The sequence below is a fragment of the Peromyscus eremicus genome, chromosome 2 (assembly GCF_949786415.1).
Source record: "Peromyscus eremicus chromosome 2, PerEre_H2_v1, whole genome shotgun sequence".
NCBI lineage: Eukaryota > Metazoa > Chordata > Mammalia > Rodentia > Cricetidae > Peromyscus > Peromyscus eremicus.
Window position 1 is genome coordinate 48,961,957 of NC_081417.1, and position 14,937 is coordinate 48,976,893.

The window sequence follows — 14,937 nt, forward strand, 5'->3', positions numbered from 1 at the left end:
TTTAAAGGTAGATATTTGGCAGGCAGTTTGGTAACACCTCCATTTAGGAAAATGGCAGCAATAAGTTCCTCTCTAAAGGCTATGACCTACATAGCCACGGGCTTTTGACTAAGTTTACAATATCAAGCAGGAATTCTTCAGGTGAAGCAGGACAGTAATTCATTCGGAAAGCAGTAAGCTATACCATAGCACTCTTGCTACTTTCATGCCTCAGAGTATATTTTGATTTGCTGCTCACTATGATGATAAGGGGTGTCCACAGGTAGTTAAGACTATCAGTGCATTATCCCACTCATCAGCCTGTATATAGCATGCACAGTATGAGAGGTAGCCAACACGAAAGAAGCTTGCAATTCAGTTCCACCCTGATTTCTCAATCTCCTGTAATTAAAATGTATGGTGTCTTTAGCAGTACAGGCTGTTTTAGTTACTGTTCTATTGCTGTGAAAATAAACCTTGACCAAAGCAACTTATAAAATAAATCATTTAATTGGGGCTTGCCTTTGAAACTGAAGCAAGTTCATGAACAGCACGGCAGGGAACATGGTACCAGCCAGGCGGGCAGACATAGCACAGGATCAGGAGCACAGAGTTCACATTGCAGATCCTTAAGATGCAGGCAGAAAAAGAGAGAGACTAAGCCTGGAGAGGACTCTTGAAATTTCAAAGAATATCCCACAGTGACACACCACCTCCAACAAAGCTACACCTCTTCCAATAAGGCCCCATCTCCTAATCCTTTCTACAAACTGGGAAACAAATGTTCAAATGTATGAGCATATTGAGGCCATTCAAGTTCAAACAACCACCAGGACTTATTATGTAATTATGCTGTTTCTTAAAAATCAATGACAAGAGCTTATATTGTTTTGGTGCTCTGGGATCTCCCTGACCAACTACACAGGGAATTATCCCACACTTGACACTGGGATTTTCGTTTAATACCCTATGTTTCTGGGAGCAACATTACCCAGCCATCATTTGAAAATAAAAATTGATCATTTATACAGAGTCATAGGTTTGCATATAGCATTTCAGTTAATATACTATTAAAAAACTGATTTATTAATACAGTTTGATAGTATATAACCTCAGATCAGGTGGTATGATGTCTATAGATTTTTTTTCTTTTATTCAAAATTGCTGTAGCTTGGTGTCATATTTAACAATTCTATGTATTTGAAAATACATTTTCCTATTTCTGTGCAAACTGTAACTGCAATTTTTAAAGCTGATTTTATTTCCATTGGTTAACGTATAGAAGACCATCCTTCACTGTAACAATTCATTTATACAGAGGATACATTTTAATCATTTCATCTTTCCATTGTCAATTATGTAGTGCTTTCATGTCAGAGTTTATTTTTGTTTTTGTTTTTGTTTTTGTTTTAAATGAACTATTCATAGACTGATGTAGGTGACATGAATATTTTTTTAAGAGTCTTCATATACAGAAAAAAAAGAATATCTTATATTTATGAGCTTTGTTTTCAATGTGTTCATTACTGTCTTCTCAAATTTAGTTGACAGGTTTTCATCTTCTTGGTTGAATTTATTTCGGAATTTATTAGTAACTCTTTGTTGCTATGATTAAAAAGGTCATGACTAAAATGGACTTATGAAAAAAACAGTTCATTTTTGTTTAGGGTTCCAGAGGGAGAGTCCATATTGTTGGGGAAGAAACAGGAGCAGGCAGCAGGAAGAAGAATGTAGAGATCATGTCTTCACTCACATTTAGGAAGCCGAAAGTGAACTAGAGGTGGGGTGAAGTTGTAAACCATTAAAGCCCAGCCCAGTGACATATGTCCTCCAGAAAGTCGAATAAAGTAAAAGTTCGAAAATATCCCTAAACAGTGCAAGCAACAGAGGCCATTTATGCAAATACAGGAGGCTATAAGGGTTATTTCTCATTCAAGCCACTAAACTAAATATGGTTTTGCTTTGTTTTGTCTTGTATATGTGTGTGTTCCTTATCTTCTAGGGAAATACTCAACATCAAACGTGGATGTTGATGATAACAATGAGTCTATCTTCAACCACCTATCACATATGGCCTTATTTTATAAAAATTAAATTACTTTTATATGTTTTTAAAGAAATATTATGTGGAATGAATATTAAATATTGTGAAGTGTTTTTATAGCTATAGTATATGTGGTTACATGTATTTCCCCTCATTATTTTCCTTTAGTAGAATTACATTTATTAACATGTATGCATTCATAATACTATATTATATTCAGCAGATAAAATATTTCTCATTGTGAATAGTCTTTTAAACACGTTATGTATTATTTTTTGCTAAGATTTTTTTCAGGATATTTTATTTCTATTTACCAGTGTGGTGGTTTGAAAGAAAATGGTTGCGAAAGGGAGCAGCACTATTAGGAGTTATGGCCTTTCAGAGTAGGTGTGCTATTGTTGTAGGAAGTGTGTTACTGCAGTGGTGGGCTTTGAGGTCTCCTTTCCTCAATGTGATACTGAGTCCACTTCCTGTTGCCTGTTGTTCAAGGTGTAGTCAGCACCATGTCTGACTTCATTGCCACCATATCCTATCATCATGATAATGGACTGAACCTCTGAAAGTATAAGCAAGCCACCTCAATTAAATGTTTTCCTTTATAAGAGTTGCTAGTCATGACGTCTTTTCACAACAATAGAAACTCTAAGTAAGACAATCAGGGATATTGGCATTTAATTTTCTTTTCTTGCAGTTTTCACATAGTCTTATCATTAGACTGTTGATGGCTTCTTAAAATGGATTTAGATGACTACAAAAATGTAGTGCATTTTCTAGTCATGGAGTTCAATCTCTCCTGTTGTTCAGTATACTATTCTTTGGCTATTCAGTATTTTTGCAGTTCAGTACAATTTTTAAGATATTTCTAGTCATGTAAAAAGTTCTTTGGAGTTTTAAGCGGCATTGAATGTGAAATCTATTGTAATATATATATATGTATGTATTGTAATATATATATGTATATATATATATACATATATATATATATATTAATATTGTGAATACTTCACCCCAAGATCCCAGGCTGTCATCTCATTGTTTTTTGAACCCACTATGTAACAGCTGAGGACTTCACTCTAGGTTTGAATCCAGCTCTGTGAGCAACCACAGGCTGTCAAGAAAATACCAGCAATTCGAGGAATGCAAACGATTGTTCTCTCACAGCAGTGAAAGGCCTCAGTAGGAAGAGAATGTGGATTTTGCCTTTTAAAAAGGTCCTCCTGTTTCAGCTGGGCCTCAGTGACAGTACTCAACTCAACTTTGTACCATGAAACAGCCATGGATAATTCATAAGGAATGTGGTAATATTTTGTTGCATTAGAACAGTTTACAAAATATAGGCAATCAAACATATAATCAACTTGTATTTATAAATATTAACTAATCAAATTAATAATGTTTTCTAAAATGGCTTTATGAATATGTAGAGAAAGAAATAACAAATCTGCAATTTCATCTTATTTCCAAATAAAGAAATGAGAAAAATATCAACTTATTTAACTGCTTATCATTTCCATTATTTTGGCAAACATAATTATTTGAAAAACAGAAATACTTTATAGTTTGTACAACAGGATGATCTTCTAAATGTGGCTTTCTGTGTCCTTGTAGAACTGCAAAAAAAAAAAAAAGGTGCCTGATTTCCCTGAGTTCTCAATAAATGGAATCCATAAAAATAAGATTGTTTTTATTCACAGGAAATAACTTTGAAAATAGTCTATTCATATTGAAATCAACTCCTGACTAGGGTTTTTGTGTTAGCAAAGAATGTCTATTCTGTAATGATTGACATCCATGTAGCCTCATGTAGCACAGGACTCGATTAGGCAGTTATGCAGTCCTATTAACTCTCTTAACTCCAATGTCACATTCAGTATTAGAATGTAAGTAGAACATCCATTCAGATAAATGTATTGAACCCATAATTTATTTTTTCTCTATTTAATATGAAGACATTTTTGTAATATCAGAAGAATTTATATGATTTCATTAGGCAAATAACACATTTTAAATTTTAAAATAATATATTGCAAGGTAATCATGTGATTATAAGTAATATTTATTGGTATCTTTTATACAATATTTCCTAAATAAAAACTTAGTTCATGTAAAAATATATCAAAGGGATTATTAATTAAGATAAAAAGTGTTTTGAGACAAATCAGGACTGCATCTATTTTGTAGAATCAAGTGTCACACAGTCTCACCTGCTTCTCTATGTAGTTGAAACTGTAATCATGTCCCACTATGCTCATCATCTGTTTCAATATGTATGTGAGTATACGTATGTAAATATATATAAATAAATATATAAATATATTACTACTCATGTTTAATCATATATATATATATATGTTTAATCATATATATATTGAGACAGGGTTTATCTATGTAGCCCTGGCTCTCCTGGAACTCACTCTGTAGACCAGACCAGACTCAAACTCACAGAGATCCATCTACCTCTGCTTCCAGATTGCTGAGATTAAAGTCATGTACCACCACTACTTGGCTCTTCCTATTTTAGTATATCTAGGTTCATAACTTTATTAAGTTATATATTCTGGTCTACTCCATCAACTCATTCTAAGTGGGGAAAGTTATGTGATACCATTTATATGTTAATAGCCTAAGACATACACACACACACTTAGATCCAATCAGATAGTAGTTGATTATGCCCCTGACATTTGTGTCACTATCCAACAGTCACCATATTTTGTCAGGCCAGTCATTATGCATTCATTTAGGTATGACCCTGAAGAGTAAAGTAAATGAGTGAAGAGGAGACATAAATGTGAGATGAAATGTTGGTAAGTATAACGGTGGAAAACTATACTAATATCCATAAAATATAAGGTACTTAGGAAACTCAAAAGTAAAATACCACAGCAAGCAAATAAACAAAAAAGTATTAGAAATTTCCAATATATACATTTTGTCTAAGAGTAGTGTATATTGCATCTTCCCTCACCCAGAAACCTAGCTGGTAGGGATTAATGTTCCAGGTGCATAGCAGCTTGATTTCTTGGTGTTCTGTAGCTCACATTTGTGATACCTTCAGCAAAATGCTATTACTAAAAAGTTCTGGAAAGTAACCAACATCAAAGACAGCAGGCTATTTGGGGATTTGGGAAATCTTATAGGCAACAACCACTCCAAAAGTAATCCATTCATGACACTGGACTTTTGATTTGTTAGCCTTTGGTGTCTTTTAAGGCCTTTGTTGTCCTATTATATGTTAACTACATCTTAACTTATTTTATAAATGGGAATTATTTTTCAGAAGCTTCTATGGTGGTATGCTTCTATATGATTCTTTCCAAATGTCTTTAATGTTGCTTATTTCTCCCTTTACAAATAATGATAAATTTGTTTTTATGTGACATTAAAATGCTAATTGAAGAACACATAACACATATAATGATCATAACAAAGAAGTATAGGGACTGCAGATTAGTGACACTAGACCCTATCTCTAACCAGTTATAAAAACTACCTCAGATTGTAATGAGTTATAAATGAACTATAAAATAAAAAAGACAAAAAGTGCTTTAAAATATTATAGTTTATCATTGTTACATAAACTCACATAAACACATGGGACAAAGAAAGGATTTACAAGTTGGATTACCTTAAATTAAAAAGATCCTGAAGAGTGAAATAAACAAGGAAAGAGGGGACATGAAGGTGAGATGAAATGTTTGGTAAATATACAGTAGAAAAGAGCTAATATCCATAAAATATAAGGGACTCAGGAAACTCAAAAAACAAAATGCCAAGGCAAGAAAACATCAAAAATTTGCAATAGATACATGTAGATATTTATCAAGACATGCAATTGGCCAAGAAATTTGTGAACTGTCCTTGGTATTCATACTTATCAGAGATACAAAAATTAAAACAGCAGGAGTTGATAGGGGTACTTATTACAAGAGGCTGAGTGATGGCATAGTAGTTTAGAGCACTTGTTCTTACAGAAGACAAGGGTTTGATTGGCAGCACCCACATGGTAGCTCACAACCATCTATCACACCAGTTTCAGGGGATCCAACACCCTCTTCTAACCTTTGTAGGCTGCAGACATGCATGTGGTGACAGACATGTGTACAAAACAATCATACACCTAAAGTAAAATAAATATAAAAATTCTTCTTAAAAGAATAATTATTAGAAAAGGCAAAGATAGGGGTGGACACAGAATTTGCAAAAAAAGAATCTATTATTCAGAATTGGTGCACAAATATATTAGTATAGCCATTAAGGTAAAGAGGATATGGATTATTCAAATAACAAACTGCGTTTTTTAGATTTATTATATATTTTAATTATGTGTATGTCAGTGTGTGGATAGCCATGAAGGCCAGAAGAGGGTACTGGATACCACACAGCTAGAGCTACAGGCAATTTTGAACCACCTGACATTGGGGCTGGGATTTAAATTCAGATCCCTTGAACGAGTATCATACATTCTTAAACACTAAGTCTTCTGTTCAGCTCCAGTGAAAACTCTTAATGTGACATTTTCATTACAGGGTATATGTTTAGAAGAAATTATTTCAGTTTGTCAAAGAAACATCTGCTGTCAACTTTTGTCGACCTATGCAGATCTGTTTGCGATATGTCAAGACCTTAAAGAATGGAGCACACTACAATCTAATACAGGCATAATGCAAGAAAACAAATACATTGGATTGATGTGATAAGCATCACTGGAGACTACCAGGACCTGGAGAATGTAAGATGAATCACTTCCCAGAGGAGCATTCAGAAACTCCATGCTTTGTAGACAATCAATTTTCCTAGTTTCAGCCTCTAGAGTTGGGAAAGAATGTATATCTATCATTTTAGCCTCTGGTTTATTGTGCTTTGTTATAACAGCCTTAGAAACCTAGAGTAGGTAACAAATGTATTTGGAAGTAGGAGATGGGCTATGGGTAGAAACTGATGTGGCTACTGTGTCATATGGGACAGTTATGATGCACCTGTGATTAAAAACTTGCATGCTTAGGTAAATGGAATAGGAGAGACCAACATTTTTGTATTGTATAAAAGCCTTAAAACAATATGTTGAAAAGCCTGAAACATATAAACCTACTTCTTCTGATAAGTTTTAGTGTTCTAAGATTGAAAATTCAGTCATGGCCTCTAGGACCTAGGTCCAGAGGTACAATCTATACCCACCCCCACCCATCGTTGCCTTGTTGCAGGCCAGGAGGAAAGACACCTGAAGGCATGCCTCCCCACCAGTATCCCTCATCAGACCCTGTAATCTACAAGATCCACCTCCTACCCCAAACCAACCCATCCTCCTGCAACCTCACTGGCTCCCTGAGACACAGAATCCACCATCTCTGATTGGACCAAGAGGTGAGTGACTCTTCTCCCACCCAGAGAGTCCTGCCTCTGGGACCTAGGCCCTGGAGTACAATCCCTAATCTACCACCCCTACTCATCACTGCCTCAGTTGCAGGCAAGCAGAGAAGACTCCTGCAGGCACAAATCCCTATCAACACCTCCCATCAGACCCTGAAATCTACAAGACCTACTCCCAAACCCAAACCCACATATCCCCTTGCAACCTCAGTGGCTCCCTGAAACACAGAAACTGCTAGCTTTGATTGGATCAAGAGTGGCTCCCTGAGACAAAGAATCCACAAGCCCCAATGAGACCAAGAGCTACCATTGGACCAAGAGTGGTCCCTTCAGACACAGACACAGCAAGCACAGATTGGTCAAAGAGCAGCTCTCTCAGACACAAACACCTCTTGCACCTGTTGGAGGAAGAGATGGGTAGATGCCAGTCGCAAAATACACTCAACAACATAAAGAGCAATATGGCACCACCAGAACCTAGTGGTTCTACAACAGCAAGACGTGAACATCACAATGTAGAAGAATCAGAAGAAAGTGACCTTAAAAATAACTTTATGAAGATGATAGAGGCCTTTAAAGAGGAAATGAAACATTCCCTTAAAGAAATTGAGGAAAAGACAAACAAAAAATTGAAGAAATCAATAAATCCCTTAAAGAAAACCAAGGAAAAGCAATTAAACAAGTGAGTGAAACAGTCCAAGATTTGAAAACTGAAATAGAGGCAATAAAGAAGATACAAATTGAGAGAACATTGGAAATAGAAAATCTGAACAAATGAACAGGAACTATAGCTGCAAGTATAACCAACAGAATACAAAAGATGGAAGAGAGAATCTCTGACGTGGAGGATATAATAGAGGAAATAGATTCGTCAGTCAACAAAAACACTAAAGCCAAAAAAAAAAAAAAAAAAAAAAAAAAGCCGTAACACTAAACATTCAGGAAATCTGGTATGCCATGAAAAGACCAAACCTAAGAATAATACAGACCAATCTCCCTCATAAACATTGATGCAAAAATACTCAATAAAATACTGACAAACTGAATCCAAAAACACATCAAAAAGCTTATGCACCATGAGCAAGTAGGCTTCATCCCAGAGATGCAAGGATGGTTCAACATACAAAAATATGCCAATGTAATACACCATATAAACAAATTGAAAAAAAAACACATGATCAGCTCATTAGATGCTGAAAAAGTCCTTGACAAAATTCAGCACTCCTTCATGATAAAGATCTTAGAGAGTTCAAGAATACAAGGAACATACTTAACATAAAGGGAATTTACAGCAAGCCGACAGCCAACATCAAATTAAATGGAGAGAAACTCAAAGCTATTCCACTTTTCCCATATCCAATACAGTACTCAAAGTTCTAACTAGAACAATAAGACAACAAGAGGAGATCAAGGTGATACAAATTGGAAAGAAAGAAGTCAAATTTGACCTATTTGCAGATGATGATGATGATGATGATGATGATGATGATGATGATGATGTGTGTGTGTGTGTGTCCCCAAAATTCTACCAGGGAACTCTGACAGATGATAAACACCTTCAGCAATGTGGCATCATACAAAATTAATGCAAAAAATCAGTGGCTCTCCTGTATACAAATAATGAAGGGTCTGAGAAAGAAATTAGAGAAACATCACCCTTCACCATAGCCACAAATAATATAAAATAGCTTTGGGAAACTCTAACTAAGCAAATGAAAGACTTACATGTATACTGTATGTGTATTTCTGCTCTTGTTTAAGGTATTATGTTTATGCAGCTCATTTAAATTGTAAGGGATAATTAAGAAATATAGATTAATAATAAGTCTATGATAGTCAAACTTATAGTCATATTAAGTTTTCTAGGTATACATAGATATAATTTAATTAGGTAGATAATCTTTAAATACTTCAAAGACCAACAGAATATGGCATTTAAAATGTTTTAAAAATTTAGGTTTTTCTGGACAATGAGACATGTCTGCTCCTGGCAGCCCCAATTTACTTCAGAGAGGAGGGTGGGCATCAAAGACACTCCATATGGAGTTTATCTTCTTCTTGGCAAAAGTAAGCCATCTGGGCAAGAAACTGTTCTTGCCTGGACTGCTTGACAAAATGTATCAACTGGACATGCAGGACCAACAGGAAGGTGACCACTGAACTTTGCAAGGGGAGATGGTCCTTCAGGTTCCTGCTTCACAGAAGAAACTGCCAGACATTCTACAGGATACAGAGGGAAAAGAGTGACTGAGAGACTAGGTCTATGGGCTGAAGATGGATGCCCCAATGTTACAGAGGAACTTTGGATGACTGTCCAGGCAGGTAACTATCTCTGTTATTCTAGATTTTTGGTAGTTGCTTACAATACTCTTCCTGTTTACTTAGGTAATATATCCTTCTGAGGTCTTTGATGTAGTTGAAGCCTAGATAGTTATATTTTCCTTAGTTATGGTAAAAGATAAATTAGATATGAAACTTTAGACTCACAAATATAGGATAGACAAAATATTTTCTTTAATTTTACAAAATATAAACAGACTAGATATTGTAACTGTAATTCTTGCTTGATATATGTAGTTTTACTAGGTTAAAGTTAAAACTTTCCTTTTGTTTAGAAAGAAAAGGGGAAGTTATGGGAGAATGCCTTTTTGTATGCTGTGAAAATATGTTGCTCTGGTTGGTTGATAAATAAATCTGTTTGGCCAATGGTGAGGCAGAATAGGGTTAGGTGGGACATTCTAACATTCTAACTAGAGAGGAGGAAGGAGAAAGGCAGAAAAGAGAGGATGTCATCAGCCACCATGAGAAGCAAGATGTAAAGATACTGGTAAGTCACAAGCCACATGGCAAAGTATAGATTTATTGAAATGTGTTAATTTAAGATGTAAAATTTAGCTTGCAAAAATCCTGAGCCAATAAGCCATACAGTTCATAATTAATATAAGCCTCTGTGTATTCATTTGGGTTTGAGCGGCTATGGGACCATGAAGCCACGGGAGCTGGATGGGCACAGGAAAAACTTCTGCTACACCTGTATGACAAGAACTTTAAGTCTTTGAAGAAAGAAATTGAAGAAGCTATCAGAAAATGGGAAGATCTCCCATGCTCATGGATAAGAAAGATTAACATAGTAAAAATGGCAATCTTACCAAAAGCAATCTACAGATTTAATGCTATCTCCATCAAAATCCCAACACAATTCTTCATAGACCTCGAAAGAACAACAATCAACTCCATAGGGAAAAACAAAAAGCCCAGGATAGCCAAAACAATCCTGTACAAGAAAGCAACCTCTGGAGACATCACCATCCCTGACTCCAAGCTCTACTATAGAACTATAGTAATACAAACAGCTTGGTATTGACATAAAACTGATATGTGGACCAATGGAATTGAATTGAAGACCCTGATATTAATCTGCACAACTAACTAATTTTTGACAAAGAACTCAAGAGCGTACAATAGAAAAAAGAAAGCTTCTTCAAGAAATGGTGCTGGCATAACTGGATGTCAAATTGTAGAAGATTGAAAATTGATCCATATCTATTGCCATGAACAAAACTCAAGTCCAGGTGGATCAAAGACCTCAACTATCGGGGACTAGGGGGGTCCAGTCCCTCGATAGTCCCCTCCCAGGTTCCGGGAAGATTCTACAACCAGCTGATAATTAATCTTTGAAGAAAAGAAATGAATCTATGTACACGAAACTCCTTAGTTCATACACTTTTTTATTCTGTGATAGTTCTCTCTCTACACAGATTCTATTCTGCTCTCATGTCTAGCTTCTTTCTTGCCTGATTTCTCTCTATATTTATTTACTGTCCACTCTAGGTTCTATCTTAATTCCTTCATCTAGTTCTGTCCCTTCTGGGTTCTCATCCATCTAGTTCTTTTCCCTATCAGCTCCTCTCCCATCTCCTTCTCTCTCATCTGGTTCTTCCTCATCTTGTTCTTCCCCATCTGGTTCTTTCTCATCTTCCATCTTGTTCCTCCAGTACTCTCTTCTAGCCCTTCAATCTAGTTCTTTCCCATCTCAGTTTGCTCCTCTCAAGTTCTTACCCATCTAGTTCTTCCACTCTCTTTTCTCTTTTCCGTCCTCAACGTGCCCTGGAAGTCCTGGTATAAAAAAGGAGGGTCTGAGTTAAATTGTACAAAGCTATTACTATTAATATTAAGTAATGTCCACCTGACCTAGGCGGTGTCCCCTTGTGGAATTTACCTTAAGTCAGGAGACTTGTATGTGGGCTTTTATCATTGTTAGTCCTCGGAAGTTGGGCAGCCACCTGGGTGGTGTTTCCTGTAGTCCTTGAAAGTGGCTAAGGGAGATATCTGATTCCAGAGAAAGCCTTTCCTGAGGCTGTTCTCCAAATACCTGGAAAGTGTATGTCCAGAGAGTGATCAGTCCACACTGTTAGCACTTCTTGGGGAAAAGTCAATTGGGAAAACTATGAAGGCACACATGATTTTCAAAACAGAATACAGCTGATACATAATAAGCCAAGTAACACCAAAAACTCTTTGGGATTTGGCTTCCTCTGGAGGAATTCCCTGATTCCTCCAGGTAGTGACTTTGCCATAACCAGCTGAGTTCTTATGATATATTCCTGTGGCCCACAGCACTCCACATAAATCCAGGTACACTGAACTTGATAGAAGAGAAAGTTGTAAGTAGCCTTGAATGCATTGGCACGGGAGACTACTTCCTAAATATAACACCATTATCATAGACACTGAGAGCAACAATTAATAAATGGGACCTCCTGAAATTGAGAAACTTCTGTAAGGCAAAGGATACAGTAAATAAGAAAAAACAATAGCCTACAGAATGGGAAGAGATCGTCACTAACCCTACATCTGACAATGGCATCATGAAATTTGCAGGCAAATTGATGGAACTAAAAAATATCATCCTGAGTGAGATATCCCAGACTCAGAAAGACAAACATGGTATATACTCACTCATAAGTGGATACTAGAGGTAAAGCAAAGGATAACCAGTCTACAACCCACAGCTCTAGAGAATCTAGGCAACAAGGAGAACCCTGAGGGACACATAGATCACCCTGGGAAGGTGAAATAGAGGAAATCTCCATGAGTAAACTGGAGGTGAGAAGAGGCAATGGAGAGTAGGGGATAGGAGATGAGAACACAAGGGAACAGGATGGTCAAGCTGGAAGAGGGATGAATTAGAAGAGCAAAGAAAAAGATACCTTGATAGAGAGAGACATCATTAGGATAGTGAGAAACCTGGTGTTAGGGAAGTCCACAAGGATGACTGCAGCTTCGACTACTAGCAATAGTTGAGAGGGTACCTCAGCTGGCTTTCCCTAGTAAGCAGATTGGTGAATACTCAACTGTCATCATAGAGCTTTCATCTAGTAACTGATAGAAGCAGGTTCAGATATCCATAGTCAAGCACCAGGCCGAGCTCCAGGAGTCCAGCCAAAGACAGGGAAGAGAGATTCTATGAGGAAGGGGCATCAAGATTACGATGGGGAAACCTACAGAGATAACCAAACCAAATCATGAACTTTAGACCAACAGTTGTAGAGCCTCCATGGGACTGTACTAGGCCTTCTGCATAGGCAAGACAGTATTGTAGCTTGACCTGCTTAAGGGGTCCCCTGGCAATAGGATCAGCATCCATCCCCGGCACAAGAGCTGGCTTTTTGGAGCCCACTACTTATGGTGGGACACCTTGCATAGCCTTGATGCAGAAGCAAGGGCTTAGACCTGCCTCCACTGAATGTCCCAGGCTCTGTTGACTCCCCATGGGAGGCCTTCTCTTTTCAGAGGAGGGAATGGGGGTGAATTGAGGGGGAAGGCTGAGGGGGTAGAAGGAGGGAAAAAAGGAGGGTCTGTAATTGGTATGCAAAATGAATAAAAAATTCTTAATTAAAAAAAAAGAAAATTCACACTCATTTGATTGCCAATTATCAGGTTGGCTAATATCCATTTACAAAACAGCCCTTCCTTGCTCATCCTTGTTTTGAGTGCTAACTGACACATCAAATTATAAGAAACATATTGAAACTCAGACAAATATGAACTCTTACCAGCCTTTTCTAGATTTTTTTTGTGGTATACACTACTTCTTTTTCTATTTTCTCAAGTTTCTTTATAAGGTCAGAGAAAATATCTCATGATTTTCCCTCAGAATACACTGATTTCAAATTTCTAAAGGTGAGAAACTGTATATCAAATATCTCAAGACTCCTAGAATATCCGCCATAATAGTTTTTAGATGGTTTTAAATGAGATAACTTTTGCCAGAGTAAAAATAAGAATCATCTAGATTAGTATTTCCTGCATTGATCAGAGTTTAATAGCATCTTATTCTATTTAATAAATTTATTGACACCTTTTATTTCAGTCTGTGAAGCAATGACATGGGCATTTGGAAAATTTTAATTTAATAAATTATGACATGGGATTTATTTAAAGCACTTTGAATTTATATTTGAGTAAAATAAAATAATCAAAGAAAAGGAGACTACTATAATACGGCTCTTAAAAGGTCTTATTAATGAAAAAAAAAAAACCCAGAGCCAGATAATGGGTAAATTCTGAAAGATTAGAGAAACAGAACAAGCCACAGCTAACCTCACCTCACCAACTCTTCAGTTGATTTTGTTTCCTCAGACTGAAAGCTTCTGAGTCCTCATCCTAATAGATCACAGCCTCTAGTTTCTGGTCCTCACGCCTTATGTATCTTTCTCTTCCCTGCCACCACTTCCTGTGATTAAAGGCATGTGTCCTTTTCAAGCAAAGACATGAGATCTCAAATGCTTGGATTAAAGGTGTGTGCCACCACACCTGGCTCTGTTCCCAGCCTGAACTCAACATAGATGCTGATGGATCTCTGCCTCCTGAGTGGTAGGATTAAAAGCATGTGTGCCACCACTATCTGGCCTCTATGTCTAATCTAGTGGCTGGCTCTGTCCTCTTATTGCCAGATAAGGTTATTAAGGTACAGTATTAGGGTACACAATATATTAGGGTGCACAATATATCACCACAGACAACTAAGTCAAGACAGAGGAACATGATCGAGATTGGAGGAATGGTATTTGGGAGGGTTTAGAGGGAGGAAAGTGAAGGGAGGAATCAATGTAATTCTATTTTAATTAAAATAGAGCTTTATATTAAGAAGCAAAATACAAAATATGTATTAAAATGAGATCTTCCAATGTTCTACCCAGTCGAGTTGACTGTTTTAGAAGGTCTTCATTTTCATTAAACTTAAATTTTCATTATGTATTTTTGAACACCATCTTATCCATTTCATGGCTGGTAGAAAAGAAAACAGGGTTAGATAAAGTTAAAATGTAACATTTGTTTATTTCATGGAACCTCTGCCTAGAGGTCAGTTAGAGATGTGCACGTTAGTGATTGCAGTGAGATGAGGACTTATTTGAGATTTTCTTTCATTCAAACTCAGCTGTGTTCCCTTTCCCAGGGTAACTGAAAGCTGAATGAATCATGAAATGACATCGTCCCATCTGTGTATTTGAAATGGTTCCGGTGGATGCCAGTTAATACCC

At 36.6% G+C, this 14,937-nt stretch overlaps 1 long non-coding RNA gene across 1 annotated transcript in view; it reads left to right on the forward strand.

The window, feature by feature from the left end:
* The window catches only part of LOC131904633 (uncharacterized), a 55,337-nt gene extending 48,589 nt beyond the window's left edge, over positions 1-6,748 (forward strand). Inside the window, exon 4 of the long non-coding RNA XR_009377782.1 lies at positions 6,553-6,748. This is a non-coding gene — a long non-coding RNA (uncharacterized LOC131904633). The remainder of the gene's footprint in view (positions 1-6,552) is intronic.
* Positions 6,749-14,937: the final 8,189 nt, after the last annotated feature.